At 49.5% G+C, this 16847-nt stretch overlaps 2 protein-coding genes, 1 long non-coding RNA gene and 1 other non-coding gene across 4 annotated transcripts in view; 1 reads left to right on the top strand and 3 right to left on the bottom strand.

Moving 5' to 3' along the window:
- CDKN2AIPNL (CDKN2A interacting protein N-terminal like) overlaps positions 1-16847 on the bottom strand; it is a 413846-nt gene that overhangs the window by 94287 nt on the left and 302712 nt on the right. The window lies entirely within an intron of this gene.
- PPP2CA (protein phosphatase 2 catalytic subunit alpha) overlaps positions 1-16847 on the bottom strand; it is a 354454-nt gene that overhangs the window by 325172 nt on the left and 12435 nt on the right. The gene's annotated exons all lie outside the window — the stretch shown is intronic.
- LOC126957682 (U6 spliceosomal RNA) lies at positions 4824-4930 on the bottom strand. The gene has a single exon (XR_007726868.1). It is a non-coding gene; the product is annotated as a U6 spliceosomal RNA (small nuclear RNA).
- LOC126956049 (uncharacterized) lies at positions 12983-15678 on the top strand. Its single transcript, XR_007726225.1, has 2 exons — positions 12983-13260; positions 14853-15678. It is a non-coding gene; the product is annotated as an uncharacterized LOC126956049 (long non-coding RNA).

Genomic DNA, 16847 nt, shown 5'->3' with positions numbered 1-16847 from the left:
AAGGAACTCTGCTACCATTCCCCAACCTCACCAAAGCTCAGGAATAAGCCCATGGAAGCCAGTCTGGGGAGGTTCAGCCTGGAAACAGCCTGATCATATGGCTGGGGCAACGGTTGATAGGGATGTCTGGTCAAGTACATTTGTTGTCTACGTGGAGCTGAAGAAACTAACCTGGGTCTATTATGAAATATTTCCTGGGTAAGCATAGGCCCAGCAAAAAAGAAATAAATAACTATTTCCTGGCATCATGGTGATACTGAAGCTGAGAGCCCCTACCCATTCTTGGCCCAGGACTCCTCAAAGACAGTCTCCAGGGAAACCAGTCCCTCACAACAACGATCCAGAACCCAAGGGGGCCATGGGTACTGGTTGACCTTCATCGCTCACACCAGTGAATAGCAAACTAACCATGATTCTTGCCCTTAATGTCCCGCCCTTCAAACTGATGGAAATAATTACCCAAACCTTAAGGGAGCCACTCTCTTTCCCAAGGAAAATACAGAGGCGAGTTTCTATTAGAGATGCAGTCAGCTCCGTCCCTTCTAGGGGTTGAAGACCTAGGACAGGGAGACTGACATGAGGTCCCACGAATTAGAAGCATCTCAGAAAGGGACCAGATGGGGATTTTCCCTGCACTCTCCGAAAACAGCCTGCCAATCCCCCAGCAGTTCTGAGCTAAGTCAGTTGCACAGGTGGAATGAATTTGGCACAAGTAGAGAGATCTGTTCAGGCACAGGGGTGCTGGGTTATGTTGTTGTTGTTGTTTTCTCTGTGCCTATGCTTTCCCAAGCACTGGTTATATTTGCAGCACCATGTGATAATGTTAGCATCATATTGGAGCCTCAATATTCTCCTCCATTATTAGAAAAATAGTCTTCCTGACCAGGCGAGGTGGCTCATGCCTGTAATCCCAGCACTTTGGGAGGCCAAGGTGGGCAGATCGCTTGAGTCCAGGAGTTCAAGACCAGCCTGGGCAATATGGCGAAACCCTGTCTCTACAAAAAAATTAGCCAGGTGTGGTGGCACATGCCTGTAATCCCAGCTACTTAGGAGGCTGAGACAGCAGAATAGCTTGAACCCAGGAGGCGGAGGTTGCAGTGAGCCGAGATCATGCCGTTGCACTCCAGCCTGGGCACCAGAGCAAGACTTGGTCTCAAAAAAAAAAAAGAGAGAGAGAAATAGGCTTTTTGGCCAGGTGAGGTGGCTCATGCCTGTAATCCCAGCACCTTAGGAGGCTGAGGCGGGCTTGAGTTCATGAGTTCAAGATCAGCTTGACCAGTCCCAACTATTTGGGAGGCTGAGGCAAGAAGATCACTTGAGCCCAGGAGGCAGAGGCTGCAGTGAGCCGAGATTGCACCACTGCACTCCAGCCTGGGCTATAGAGTGAGACTCTGTCTCAACAAACAAAAACAAAACAAAACAAAACAAAACAAAAAAGAGAGAGAGAGAGAGAAAAATTGGCTTCCCAGGATGGTCCCAGCTTCAAATATCCTGCTCAGTTGTCAGACTCCATGTTCTGATTTGGGCTGTGAAATCGCAGGCACCACTGAGGACAGTGTTGCCTCTCAGGCTAAGGACCTGGTATTGCATGTGCTCTGCAGGCCCCACACATGCTCAATAAGCCAGAGCTCAGCAGAGTTGATGAGCAGATTAAGAGTAGGGCTCAGAAAGGCTGGGCGTGGTGGCTCATGCCTGTAATCCCAGCACTTTGGGAGGCCAAGGCGGTGGATCACCTGAGGTCAGGAATTAGAGACCAGCCTAGCCAACATGGTGAAACCCCGTCTCTACTAAAAATACAAAAATTGGCCGGGCGCGGTGGCTCAAGCCTGTAATCCCAGCACTTTGGGAGGCCGAGACGGGTGGATCACGAGGTCAGGAGATGGAGACCATCCTGGCTAACACGGTGAAACCCCGTCTCTACTAAAAAATACAAAAAAACTAGCCGGGCGAGGTGGCGGGTGCCTGTAGTCCCAGCTACTCGGGAGGCTGAGGCAGGAGAATGGCATAAACCTGGGAGGCAGAGTTTGCAGTGAGCCGAGATCGCGCCACTGCACTTCAGCCTGGGCGACAGAGCGAGACTCCGTCTCGGGAAAAAAAAAATACAAAAATTAGCCAGGTGTGGTGGTGCATGCCTGTAATCCCAGCTACTCGGGAGGCTGGGGCAAGAGAATCACTTTGAACCTGGGAGGCGGAGGTTGCAGTGAGCTGAGATTGCGCCACTGCACTCCAGCCTGGGCAACAGAGTGAGACTGTCTCTAAAAAAAAAAAAGAATAGGGCTGAGAAGAGGCTCCATGGGCAGCATTTCTGGACCTCTTTTAGAGTTGGCATGGCAAGTATTTGCAGCCTGAGAAATAGGTTGAGATGTTGCCTTTCACCACCAATATAAGTAGTTCTAAAAACATCACCTGAAGTTTCAGCCCGTGCTGTTAAAAAAAAATTAACCCCCTGGTAAAATAACCTGAAAACTGTTCAGCAGTAACCTCTAAAGTTAAACATAGGCATACCGTATGGCCTAACAATTCCATTCTTAAATACATATTCTCAGCAGAAAGGCATACATATGTGTCCCAAAAGACATGCACAATTTGTAATAGTCAAAGCTGGAAACAACCCAAATTTCTATCAACAGTGGAATGAATAAATTGTGGTATAGTCATAAAATATAGCTCTGAGACTGAGAAAAGTATTTTATGCTCCACAACATGGATAAATCTCATTGAGCAAGAGAAGCCAGACATAAAAATAGTATATACTATCTGATTCCATTGACATAAAGTTCACAAATAGGCAAAATTAATCTGTGCTGTTAGAGGCCACAATACTGGTTATCTTGTGGGGGGGCAGTGACTTGGAGAGGGCAAAGGGGGCTTTGATATTCTGTTTCTGATTACACAGGTGATGGTCACTCAGGTGTGATCACAGGAGCTGTGTATTTAACTAATGATTGGTGCACTTTTCTGTACGTACAATCCTTGCATTGCTCAGTGATGGGAATACATTCTGAGAAACGTATTGTGGGGTGATTTTATCATTGTGGGAACATCATAGAGTATACTCACACAACCCTCAATGGTACAGCCTACTATGCACCTAGGCTGTAATGTATGGCCTATTGCTCCTACACTCCAAACTTGTGTAGCATGTTACTATACTGAATACTGTAGGCAATTGTAACACAATGGTAAATATTTGTGTATCTAAACACAGAAAAGGTACTGTAAAAATACAGTGTAGGCCAGGCACGGTGGCTCACACCTGTAATCCCAGCACTTTGGAAGACCAAGGCGGGCGGATAACCTAAGGTCAGGAGTTCAAGACCAGCCTGGCCAACATGGTGAAAGTCCGTCTCTACAAAAATACAAAAATTAGCTGGGCATGATGGCAGGTGCCTGTAATCCCAGCAACTCGGGAGGCTGAGGCAGGAGAATTGCTTGAACCCGGGAGGCGGAGGTTGTGGTGAGCCAAGATGGTGCCATTGCACTCCAGCCTAGGTGACAGAGTGAGACTCTGTCTCCAAAAAAAGAGTGTGAAAGATATAGGACACTCACCATGAATGGAGCTTGCAGGACTGCAGGTTGCTCCGGGTGAGTGAGTGAGCAGTGAGTGAGTGTGAAGGCCTACGACACTGCTGTACACTACCATAGATTTTATAAACTGTACACTTAGGCTACAATAAATTTATTTAAAAATTTTTTCTTAGGCTAAGTATGGTGGCTTATGATGTAATCCTAGCACTTTAGGAGGCTGAGGAAGGAGGACTGCTTGACCCCAGGAGTTTGAGATCAGTGTGGGCAACATAGCAAAACCCTGTCTCTACAAAAAAACACCAAAATTAGTCAGGCCTGGTGGTGCGTGCCTGTAGTCCCAGCTGCTCAGGAGGCTGAGGTGGGAGGACTGCTGGGAGGTGGGAGGATTGAGCCTGGAAGGTTGAGGATGCAGTGAGCTGTGATCACACCACTGCACTCCAGCCTGGGCAACAAAGTGAGACCCTGTATCAAAAACAAACAAAAACCACATACTCAATAAAAAAGAAAAATAAAATAAATTTTTCTTTCAGGCTGGGTGCAGTGACTCACATCTGTAAATTCTAGCACATTGGGAGATCCAGGTGGGAGGATCACTTGAGGCCAGGAGTTCAAGACCTGCCTGGGAAACATAGCAAGACCCTGTCACTACAAAAAATAAAAAAATAATAGCTCAGTATGCTCAGCTACTTGGGAGGCTGAGGTGGGAGCCTGAGCCCAGGAGTTTGAGGCTGCAGTGAGCAATGACTGTGTCAGCCTAGGCAGCAGAGCGAGACCCTGTCTCAAAAAACATATTTTTCTTTCTTCAATAATAAATTAATTTTAGCTTACTGTAATCTTTTAAATTCTGTTTCAACTTTTTTTTTTTTTTTCCTTCTTCAACTTAATTGTAAGTTCAGGGGTATAGGTGCAGGACATGCAGGTTTGCTACATAGGTAAACATATGCCACGGTGGTTTCCTGCACACATCATCCCATCACTTAGGTATTAAGCCCAGTATCCACTAGCTATTATTCCTGATGCTCTCCCTCCCTCCACCGCCCCCCAACAGGCCTCAGTGTGTGTTGTTCCCCACTCCATATGTCCATGTGTTCTCATCATTCAGCGTCCACTTGTAAGTGAGAACATGCAGTGTTTGGTTTTCTGTTCCTTTGTTAGTTTGCTGAGGATAATGGCTTCCAATTCCATCCATGCACCTGCAGAGGACATGATCCTGTTCCTTTTTATGGCTGCATAGTATTTCATGGCGTATATGTACCACATTTTCTTTATCCAGTCTATCATTGATGGGCATTTAGAAAACTATGGAATGCTTCATGAATTTGTGTGTCATCCTAGCACAGGGTCCATGCTAATTTTCTCTGTATTGCTCCAATTTTAGTATATGTGCTGCTGAAGTGAGCATTTTAATTTTTTGACGTTTGTAAAACCACTTAAAACACACATTGTATAGCTGTACAAAAATACTTTCCTTTTTTTTTTTCCTTTTTTCTTCTTTTTTTAAGACAGGGGCTCGCTGTGTCGCCCAAAGTGGCACAATCTCGGCTTACTTCATAGGTCACTGTAGCCTCAACTTCCCAGCGATCCCTCCACCTCAGCCTCCCAAGTGCCTGGAACCACAGGCACATGCCACCACACCCAGCTAATTTTTGTATTTTTTGTGGAGATGGGGTTTCACCATATTGCCCAGGCTGGTCTCAAACACCTGGGCTCAAGTGATCCACTTGATTATAGGCATGAGCCACCATGTCCAACAATTTTCTTTCTTTCTCTCTTTATTCTATACGTTTTTTTCTATTTTTAAAATTTTTTATATTTTACTTAAAAAATTTTTTTTTTGTTAAAAACTGAAACAAATACATGTTAGCCTAGGCCTACACGGGGTCAGGATTGTCACTATCATTGTCTTCCACCTCCACATCTTGTCTCACTGGAAGGCCTTCAGGGGCAATAACACACATAGAGCCTCATTTCCTATGATAACAATGGCTTCTTCTGGAATCCCTCCTGCAGAATCTGCTTGAGGCCATTTTACAGTTAACTTTATTTATTTATTTATTTATTTTGAGACAGAGTCTCGCTCTTGCTCTATCGCCCAGGCTGAAGTGAAATGGTGCGATCTAAGCTCACTGCAACCTCCGCCTCCTGGGTTCAAGCGATTCTCCTGCCTCAGCCTCCTGAGTAGCTGGGACTACAGGCACGCGCCACCATGCCCACCTAATTTTTGTATTTTTAGTAGAGACAGGGTTTCACCATGTTGGTCCAGCTGGTCTCGAACTCCTGACCTTGTGATCTGCCTGCCTCGGCCTCCCGAAGTGCTGAGATTACAGGCATGAGCCTCCGCACCCAGCCAATAAACTTTTTTAATAAGTAGGAGTATACGCTAAAATAATGATAAAAAGTATGGTATAACAAATACATAAACCAGTAACGTAGTCCCTTATTATCTTTTTTTTTTTTTTTTTTTGAGACAGGGTCTCACTCTGTCGCCCAGGCCGGAGTGCAGTGGCGCAATCTCGGCTCACTGCAAGCTCCGCCTCCTGGGTTCACACCATTCTCCTGCCTCAGCCTCCCGAGTAGCTGGGACTACAGGCGCCTGCCACCATGCCCGGCTAATTTTTTGTATTTTTTAGTAGAGACGGTGTGGTGTTAGCCAGGATGATCTTGATCTTCTGACCTTGTGATCCTCCCGCCTCGGCCTCCCAAAGTGCTGGGATTACAGGCGTGAGTCACTGTGCCCGGCCGTAGTCGCTTATTATCAAGTATTATGTACTGTACAAGATTGTATGTGCTGTACTTTTACATGACTGGCAGTGTAGTACATTTGTTTAGACCAGCATCACTACAACTATCTGAGTAATGTGTTGCACTATGACATTACCACAGCTATGATGTCACTAGACAATATAAAATTTTCAATTCCATTATAATCTGGTCTGTTGTTGACTGCAACATCATTATGAAGCACATGACTGTATATTATACTTCAACACAAAAGTTTACTTAAAAAAATAAATAGCGGCTGGGTGTGGTGGCTTACATCTGTAATCACAGCACTTTGAGAGGCCAAGGTGAGCGGATCAACTGAGGTGAGGAGTTCGAGATCAGCCTGGCCAACATGGCGTGACTCCGTCTCTACTAAAAATAGAAAAAATTGGCCGGGCGCGGTGGCTCAAGCCTGTAATCCCAGCACTTTGGGAGGCCGAGGCGGGCGGATCACAAGGTCAGGAGATCGAGACCACAGTGAAACCCCGTCTCTACTAAAAATACAAAAAAAAATTAGCCGGGCGCGGTGGCGGGCGCCTGTAGTCCCAGCTACTCAGGAGGCTGAGGCAGGAGAATGGCGTGAGCCCAGGAGGCGGAGCTTGCAGTGAGCCGAGATCACGCCACTGCACTCCAGCCTGGGCAACAGCGTGAGACTCCGTCTCAAAAAAAAAAAAAAAAAAAAAAAAAAAAAATAGAAAAAATTAACCGGGCGTGGTGGGCGTGCCTGGAATCCCAGCTACTCAGGAGGCAGAGGCAGGAGAATTGCTTGAACCTGGAAAGCGGAGGTTGCAGTGAGCCAAGATTGCACCATTGCACTCCGGCCTGGTAGACAGAGTGAGACTTGGTCTAATAAATAAATAATTAAATAAGTAAGTAGCTAGCCCTGCTGAAGCTACTGCATGAGCGAATTCCAGGGAGAGCCTGGAAACTGAGCATCTCTTTCTGTGGTATCTTTTGCTGATCCTTTGTTGCTAGGTTTTCTAAAGTCCTAAAACCCGATGTCAGCAACCAGAGCTGTGGGGACAGAGGAAAAGAGGGAGGTGACTTAGTAGGATGAGTGTATCCAGGAGAGGCTGAGAGTGTCACTGGGCACACAGAAGCCCTACAAAGGGCTGGCCCTAGCCCTGCCTGAGCAGACCAGAGAGACCACTGTCTATATTGAGCTGAGGTCGGCTCCCCACAAGCCTTCCAAGAACCTTGATCTGCTCAGATAAACCCCTTCCTTAGCCCTCTACAATAAAAAGGAGAGAGCATCTTATCATAGGCTGTAGGCAGGGGTGGGTAGAGGAGCTGAATTGGACCCACTTTAGGCTGGGCATTTGGTCCCAGTTTCACCAGAGTCTTTCTACATTGTTTGAGCTCTCCCAGATTGTCAGCTCCCTGCTGGCCAAGCTCTACAACCCTCGGGGCGTGGCTTGGCACTTCAGAAGTTTCCAGTGATGTTCACCTGAGTGGGGCAGGGGAAGGCAGGAGTTAATGGCCCCACCTGCACCATGTCTCAGGGAGGAGAGCTCCTCACCCAAATGTCTGGATGAAAGGCAAAAAGGGATTCACTGGACCATTTAATGCCAGGGAGCCCTAAGAGTGCCTTGCACACAATAGGTGCTTCCGCACCCTTGTTGAAAGTCTAGATGGAATGAAGTTTCCAGTCCTGGGTCTGCCTTAAAGCCGGATAAGCACCTCCTCTGTGGGGTGGAGAAGCCTCAAGGTTAGGCCCAGAGAAGGCAGGACCTGCCCCAGGCCACACAGAAGTCCCTGGTGGTGGCTGAGTTCTTGGAGAGGACAGTGGCAGCTAGAAAAACTAGTCCATGAAGTCGGAGAGAAGCAGATTATCTTCCTATTGCCCCACCTTCTCCCCACGTACAGATGCGCAAACTGAGTCTTAGAAGACATAGATGCCTAGTCCCTGCCTCACAGCTAATCTGCTAAATCTTGGATTAGTGCTGTGCTGTCACGCCCACTCCTCTATCTCCCTCTCCTTCCCCAGTCCTGAGTTTCTTCACAAAAGCATCACTGTCTACTCGCACCCACCCAACCTTTGCGTGCCTCTAGAGTAGGGGTCAGCAGACTGTTTCTGTAAAGGGTCAGATGGTAGATCTTTTTGGCTTTGAAGTCCATAGGCCCATAGAATCTCTGCTGCAGCTCCTCAGCTCTGCCTTATCATGTGAAAGCTGCCAGCAGAGACATGTAAATGAACAGGCATGGCTGTATTCCTTTATTTATGGACGCTGAAATTTGAATTTCACAGAATTTTTACACATCTGGCTGAGTGCAGTGGCTCACGCCTGAAATCCCAGCATTTTGGGAGGCCGAGGCAGGCGGATCACTTGAGGTCAGGAGTTCGAGACCAGCCTGGCCAACATGGTGAAACCCCATCTCTACTAAAAATACAAAAATTAGCCAGGCATCTTGGTCCATGCCTGTAATCCCAGCTATTCAGGAGGCTGAGACAGGAGAATTGCTTGAATCCGGGAGGCGGAGGCTGCAGTGAGCCAAGATTGTGCCACTGCATTCCAACCTGGGTGATAGAGTGAGACTCCATCACACACAAAAAAAGTAAAAACTCTTCTTAGCTCATGGGCTGTACAAAAATGGGTAGTGGGCCAGGCCACAGTTGGCCAATTCCCTGTTCTAGATTGTGCCATCCTGGGGCTCAGACTCCCCATAGTCACTGAGGCTGTAAGTCCTGTCCTACCATATGGGTGGTATGAATGGCGAACTGTTTGGTTTGCTCAGGAATAGGGGTTTCCTAGGCTTTAGATTTTTTGGTGCTAAAACCAGTACAGTCCCAGGCAAACCAGGACAGAACAGTTGGTCACCCTAGATAGTAATCATTAACCCAGAGAGGGCCAGGCTTCAGGAACCAGCTGGCCCGGGTTCAGGTGTGGCCCCCGGGGCCTGCTCCAGGCACTGCCTTGTCCTTGGGGTTTGTGGTAGGGCCTTGTCCTATAGGGGCTGGCCCTCTGCACGGAGATGCCCCCTCCTCCATGCAAGAAAACCTCTGTGGTCTGGGAGCTCTCAAAAGGCAGGAAGTTGAATCATCAACTCCGGTAACGTCTCCGTCAGCCTGTGGGTCTGCCCGGGGAGCTCAGGGCTCCAGGCCCAGGGGGCTGGCTCTGCGCTTTGTTTGCTGCTTTCTCTGAACAGGAAAGCTTCAGAATGAGGCTTCTAGAGAAATGAGAGCTGTTGAATCAGATGGGGAGGAGCGCTGAATGTCAGGATGACCAAGACTCTCATCCCGCTCTGGCCTGGACTTGCTTTGTGGCCTTCAATGACTCTCTCGCCCTCTCTGTATTTTGGCTTTGGCTTCTACCACAGAAATGCTGATTCTTGAAATCCTCTTAAATTAAGAGTATGCATGATGACCAAAGTGGGAGCACCCCGGGTTCCGAAGACTCATTTTATCTTCACTACCAGGGATGCAGGCTGCTCAGACACACTTCCCTGCCTCCTGCCTGCCTGGGAGAAGGACCTGACCAGCCACCCCAGTTCTGGCCACAGGGGTTTTAGGAAGGTGACAAGTCTGGATTTAGGGAGATGGAGGAGAGGGGCAGAAAAGGAGGTCCAGGATGAAGACGGTTATCCACAGATAACAACTACAACCATACCACCTGTTGTCTATTAAGCACTCATGATGTGCCAGCCCTTGAATGATCTCATTTGATCCTCACAATGACTCTTTCATTTAAGAATTATCATCATTTCCATTTTATAGGAAAGGCAAATGAAGCCCAGAGAGGGTAAGTACCTTGCCCAAGGTCACACAGCTATCATGTGGTGCAGCTGGCATTAACCCTAACTGTGTTAGACTGTGGCTTTGAGGGTTGAGGGCTCAGGAAGCCCACAGGTAGCAAAGGAGGGATGAGATTAGCAGAGAAGTCTAGAGTAGGGCTGGGGGAGAAAGTGTTCTTTCTTCCTGGTGTTGCATAGAGACATCCAGAGAATACGAAGAAGTCTGGGGTTTGGTAGGCTTGGAGACCGTGTTCCCAGACCAGGGATCATGAGGACACAGTCCCTAAGGCCAGCAAACGCCAGACTACCCACAGTCTGAACCCTGAACCCCTCGAGACCATTTGGAGAATCTATCGAGGGCTTGAGAAGGAAATTGGATACATAGCAGGATTTTGCTACAGAGCAGAAATGAGCATTTACTTTCTGAGCAAAGACAGCCCTGCTCCAAGGATGCCCCTGGGTGTCTGTTTATGTACCTCCCCAACCCAGCATGGGTGCCATGCTCAAGGTTCAGACAGAGGACCACAAGCCCCGTGCTGCGCCATGCTCAAAGTTCAGACAGAGGACCACAAGCCCCGTGCTGCACCATGCATAATGTCCCTCTTCCCCTTATAGGCAGGGGACAATGGGAGCTTGGCAGAGTTTGACCACCCTTAGTAGAGGACCGCACCTATGAAGGACCAATAGGGCCACTGATGGGCTGTGCTCCTGGGATGGGGGCAACCCCCAACTTGCTGTCCTCAGTAACACAGCCAATAGATGTCTCTGAGAAAAGAGGCCAACCCAGCTGTGCCAGGCAACTGACTGGACCCCTAACTTGGGCTCAGGTCAGGTCTAAAGATCCCTTCTCCCCTGTTAGCATCAGGTTCAGAGCCAGCCTTAGCTAGACCCTAAACATTTCTTACACTCTCTGGGGAACCACACAATTCTTCATGAAGCCGTTAATTTAAAAAGCATCGGGCCGGGCGCGGTGGCTCACGCCTGTAATCCCAGCACTTTGGGAGGCTGAGGCGGGCGGATCACAAGGTCAGGAGATCGAGACCACAGTGAAACCCCGTCTCTACTAAAAATACAAAAAATTAGCCGGGCGCGGTTGTGGGCGCCTGTAGTCCCAGCTACTCGGGAGGCTGAGGCAGGAGAATGGCCTGAACCCGGGAGGCGGAGCTTGCAGTGAGCCGAGATCGCGCCACTGCACTCCAGCCTGGGCGACAGAGCCAGACTCCTTCTCAAAAAAAAAAAAAAAAAAAAAAGCATCTTGTGGCCGGGCGCGGTGGCTCAAGCCTGTAATCCCAGCACTTTGGGAGGCCGAGACGGGTGGATCGAGACCATCCTGGCTAACACGGTGAAACCCCGTCTCTACTAAAAAATACAAAAAAACTAGCCGGGCGAGGTGGTGGGCGCCTGTAGTCCCAGCTACTCGGGAGGCTGAGGCCGGAGAATGGCGTGAACCCGGGAGGCGGAGCTTGCAGTGAGCTGAGATCCGGCCACTGCACTCCAGCCTGGGCGACAGAGCAAGACTCCGTCTCAAAAAAAAAAAAAAAAGCATCTTGTAGGCTGGGCGTGGTGGCTCACGCCTGTAATCCCAGCAGCACTTTGGGAGGCCGAGGCGGGCGGATCACGAGGTCAGGAGTTTGAGACAACCCTGGCCAACATAGTGAAACCCCTTCTCTACTAAAAATACAAGAAACTAGCTGGGCGTGGTGGCACGTGCCTGTAATCCCAGCTACTTGGGAGGCTGAGGCAGGAGAATCGCTTGAACCTGGGAGGCAGAGGTTGAAGTGAACCGAGATCGTGCCATTGCATTCCAGCCTGGGTGACAGTGCAAGACATACTGTCTAAAAAAAAAAAAAAATGCAATCCCAGCACTTTGGGAGGCCGAGGCATGCAGATCACTTGAGGTCAGGAGTTTGAAACCAACCTGGCCAACATGGTGAAACCTCATCACTACTAAAAAAAAAAAAAAAAAAAAAAAAAATTTGCCAGGTGTGGTGGCAGGCACCTGTAATCCCAGCTACTTGGGAGGCTGAGGCAGGAGAATCACTTGAACCCAGGAGGCGGAGGTTGCACTGAGCTGAGATCACACCATTGTACTCCAGCCTGGGTAACAGAGGGAAACTCCATTTCAAAAAAAAAAAAAAAAAAAGCATCTTGTTGTGTCTGCTATGTGGGCTCTAACCAGAATTGGTAGGGCTATGGGCTCCAGGAGGCTTCATTAGCCAGAGAACCTACTAGGACCGGGCCTGCACTGATGTCTTGAGGTGGAGGTGGGGGCCTGGAAGCTGGGTGCAGGGCTGAGGCCTCTCACTGGGTCTGCACTGGACAACTAGGCCCAGGAGCCAAATCATGCTTGCAGACATGTGGCTTCCATTATCCGACTATGTGGGGCAGCCCCGAGCTAGACTTGATTACTGCAAACCTGAAATAGTTCCTTATTAGACAGGGCTAGCTCACCCTCCCAAATGAGTCTTGTTGGGACCCTCGGGGTCTGGCACTGAGCACACTTCCTCATCCTATCCTCCAGTCCCGCCGGCAGGAAAGTAGGAGCACCCCAGCGCTTCTGCCTAGGCCTCTGCACAGACTCCAGGGGCACCTGTGGGGCTGAGGGCAAGTGGTAGCACAGTGCCTCTGGCCAGGACTGGCCCAGCCCTCTTCCCTGCCCCCAGCTCCTCCCCATGGAAGAAAGGGGAGAACAGGACTGGCTAGTTGAGGACACTGGGGACTGGGCCTGCCTAAGAGTGACAGTTCTGGGCCTCTCCCTGCTCCCCGTAAATGCCAGCTAGGGTGTGGGGCCCAGGAGGCTCCAGTGCTTTCCCAGTCCAAAGGTCACTAACTGCCCAAAGGCTGGGAGTGTGTGGAGGGGGCAGTTCTCCAGGCAGGGAGGTGCAGGAATAAAGGGGGTGTGGGGAGAGAGGAAGAGGCTGAGCTTGTGGGGCCTGAGAGCCTCTCCCCTGGGCAGGGCGGGGCCGTTGGGCTGCCTTAGATTCCCCCACCTCTCAGCCTGCTGCCTTTGGACAAAGCTCTGCAGAGGAGCCCCATCTCCTTCAGCCCCCTCCTGCCTTTGGGGTGCAAGTCTCCTGAAGGACTTGAGTGAGATGTCACCAAGCGACAGGCTGTCAGACTCTTGGCAGCAAGTCCTGGCCCAGCGACTCAACAGCAGAGTCTCTCCTTGGGGCATCTGTCCTTATCAGGGGGGATGCTGTCAGACTTGCTAATGGTGGAATTTCTGGCATGTGGCAGGTGGGTAAAGGAGACCCCTGGGCTACGGAGCCATTTGCAAGTCCCTCAGATGGCCTAATGCTCCACTGCAGCCATGATCACTGGGAAGCCAAGTGGACTCCATGGGGCTCCAAGTGGTGGGAAGGAGCTCCTGGGAGACACAGTGTGGCCCAGATGCCCTGGGCATGGGGACATCCAAGCACAGGTGAGAAACTTGTGCAGGGAGGGTGCAGAGGAAATTTGGAAATGGCTGAGAGGCTGGACTCAAGGTCTTTTGGGCTTGAACTGAGCTCAAGCAATCCACCTACTTCAGCCTCCCAAAGTGCTGGGATTACAGTCGTGAGCCACGGCATCCGGCTGGACTTGAGGTCTCTTGTTCCCTGATCCTGGGCTTGGCATGAAGCAGGGAGGAGGCTGAAGGGGACAGGTAAAAAGATGCCTACCTGGGCACTGTGTTGTAGACTAAATGAGCCCTCAGACTGTGGAAGTCTCAGAAATCAGAGAAAGAGGCCTGGTGTGGTGGCTTGCACCTGTAATCCTAACACTTTGGGAGGCTGAGGTAGGAGGATCGCTTGCGCCCAGGAGGTTGAGGCTGGAATGACCCATAATCACGCCAATGCACTCCAGCCTGAGTGACAGGAAGAGACCCTGTCTCAAAAAAGAAAAAACAAAACAGAAGAAGGGACCGGCACTTCCAAGTCAGAGAGAGCTCCCTGAAGAGGTGGGCCTCGTAATTGAGAAAGAAAGCAGTTGAGACAGACACAGGGGGGCTGTGGGAGCAAAAGTCTGGAGGTGGGAGCATGCCGGGCAGGTGTAAGGACTGGTGAGTCACCAGGGGAAATGTGTAGAAAGGCTGTGGGTGATGAGGTGGTAAATGGTGGAGAGCTCTACCCTGAGCTCCATGCCCTTCCAAGCCTTTGCCCATGCTTATGGTTGAATTGTGTCTCCATGCCATGCACACAAAGATATACATTGGGCTGGGCACGGTGGCTCATGCCTGTAATCCCAGCACTTTGGGAGGCCAAGGCAGGTGGATCACCTGAGGTTGGGAATTCGAAACCAGCCTGACCAACATGGAGAAACCCCGTCTCTACTAAAAATAAAATTAGCTGGGAGTGGTGGCACATGCCTGTAATCCCACCTCCTCAGGAGGCTGAGGCAGGAGAATCGCTTGAACCCAGGAGGCGGAGATTGTGGTGAGCCGAGATTGTGCCATTGCACTCCAGCCTGGGCAACAAGAGCAAAACTCCGTCTCAAAAAAAAAAAAAAAAAAAAGTGTGTGTATACACACACACACACACACACACACACACACACACACACACACATATGTTGAAATCCTAACCTCCTGTACCTGTAAAGGTGACTGTATTTGGAAACAGAGTCTTTGCAGATTTAATAGTGTTAAAATAAGGTCATCAGAGTGGGCCCTACTCTGGTATGTCTGGTGTCCTTATAAGAAGAGGGAAAGTTGTTGGGGTGATGGATATCCCAACTATCTTGATTTGGTTTTATACATTGTATACATGTGTCCAAATATCACCTGTACCCCCAAATAGATACAACTATTATGTAGCAATAAAACATTTTTATTTTTACTTTTTTAAAAAGAGGGCCAAGTGCAGTGGCTCACACCTATAATCCCAGCACCTTGGGAGGCTGAGGCATGAGGATTGCTTGAGCCCAGGAGTTCATTACCAGCCCGGGCAACATAGCGAGATCCCGTCTCCACAAAAAAATTTTTAAAAATTTGCTGGGCATGGTGGCCTGTGCCTATAGTCCCAGCTCCTTGGGAGACTGAGGCAGGAGGATCAACTTGAGCCCAGAAGGTCGAGGCTGCAGTGAGCCATGATCATGCCAGCGCACTTGAGCCTGGACCACACAGCAAGACCCTATAGGGAAGACGGCCAGGTGAAAATGAAGGCAGAGACCAGAGTTATGCGTCCAAAAGCCAAGGAATGCGAGGGACTACCAGAAGCTGGAAGAGGCAAGGCAGGATCCCCCACTAAAGGCCTTGGAGGGAGCACTGCTTTAACAACACCTCAATTTGGGATGTCTGTTCTCTGGAACTGTGGGAATAAGTGTCTGCTGCTGTAAGCCGCCCCGCCTGTGGCACTTTGCTACAGCAGCCCCAGGATCCTGACCCAGCCAGGCTGCTCCTGCTGCCCAGCATGCCCTTCCCTCATCCCTCCAGCTGGTCTCTCACTGCGTTTGAGCCCCGTCAGCTGCTCGGGCCCCCACTCTGTGTGCCCCCAATTCTGGGTGCTTATTCAGTACACCTGTAAGGTTTGCTGGCCAGCCTGTCTCCCTGGCTAGACTGCAGGCTCCTTCAGGGCAGGCCTGACCTGTGCTAGGGCAGTGTGATGTCTGGTGCAGAATAGGTGCTCCTTAGATGTGGGGTGAATAAAGGAATGCTTGAAGGGTAATGGGCCCCTGTGAGACTGGGATGTGCCATCTGCTCCTTCACAGCCTGGCTCATCTCGGGCTAGGGACATGGCAGTGCTCAGAGAGGTTACAGCATCTTCCACACAGACCATTCTCAGCTCTGCCACTCTCCAATTCCCTCTTGGTGCCATATGAGTCTGAGGAACTTGGGGAAATTCCTAACTTTGCCTTTCAATTGAGCCATTAGCCCTTGGAGTTAGCCACAATGTAATTGCTCAGGTCCCTCCAACAAGGGGACTGTGTCTGTGGCTTGATGACTCATGCACACTGCTCCATCCCACAACCTTGGGCAGGACTTGGGGCTGGGGACAGTGCCAGCCGGCACAGGCGAGGAACTTGGACATCCCGTTACCCCAACCCAGTCCCCAGGAACAGAGTATACTCAAGGCTTCAGGACAAAAATCTAGAAGCAAGGAGACAAACTGAGTGAGATTTGAGTGATGAAAAGGAGCAGACAGACAACAGCGAGTACAAAGGCCCTGAGGCAGAAATGAGCTTGGCATGATCAAGAACTGAAAAGAGCACAGGGGAGGTTGCAACACAGTGAAAGAGAGGTCAGTGATAGGACATGGGATTAGACGGGGCCCACTGGACAATCCCAGGATAATCCCTCCCTCTCAAGGCCCTTAATTTAATCATATCTGCAAAGTGCCTTCTGCCATGTCAGGGAACGTATTCACAGGCTCTGGGGAGTGCAGTGCAGATATCTTTAGGGATAGGCATTATTGTGCCTACCACAGTATCTCTCTCACCCTCTTGTCTGTCTCTCTTGCTCTACTGCTACATTTCTGTTTACCTATCTACCTATTTATTTGAACCTGACTATGGATCTATTGACCACAATTTATCTCTCTTCCTACCCCTTTATCAAGCTTCAATAAGTTATTTATCAATCTATCATTCCTCAGTGGCTTTGATCTTTTACTCTGATAACAGCATCACCCTCAGCCATCTTTCTAATAAACTAAACGTTAAACTCAATCTATCATTTAGTTGTCCTCTGTCCATGATGAATTATCAATCATCTAGCTCCATCTTTGCAGATGTTGTACATATGTGGACATTTTTTCTCAATGTCTATTGAGAAGATCGATAGATATAAGTTCAGTAAATATCCACTGAGTGCTGGCCATGTGCCCATTGCTATGTCATGTGTGGGTGAA

The sequence above is a fragment of the Macaca thibetana genome, chromosome 6 (assembly GCF_024542745.1).
Source record: "Macaca thibetana thibetana isolate TM-01 chromosome 6, ASM2454274v1, whole genome shotgun sequence".
Taxonomy (NCBI): domain Eukaryota; kingdom Metazoa; phylum Chordata; class Mammalia; order Primates; family Cercopithecidae; genus Macaca; species Macaca thibetana.
The sequence above is the reverse complement of the archived record's forward strand: the minus strand, read 5'-3'. Positions and strand labels throughout refer to the sequence as shown.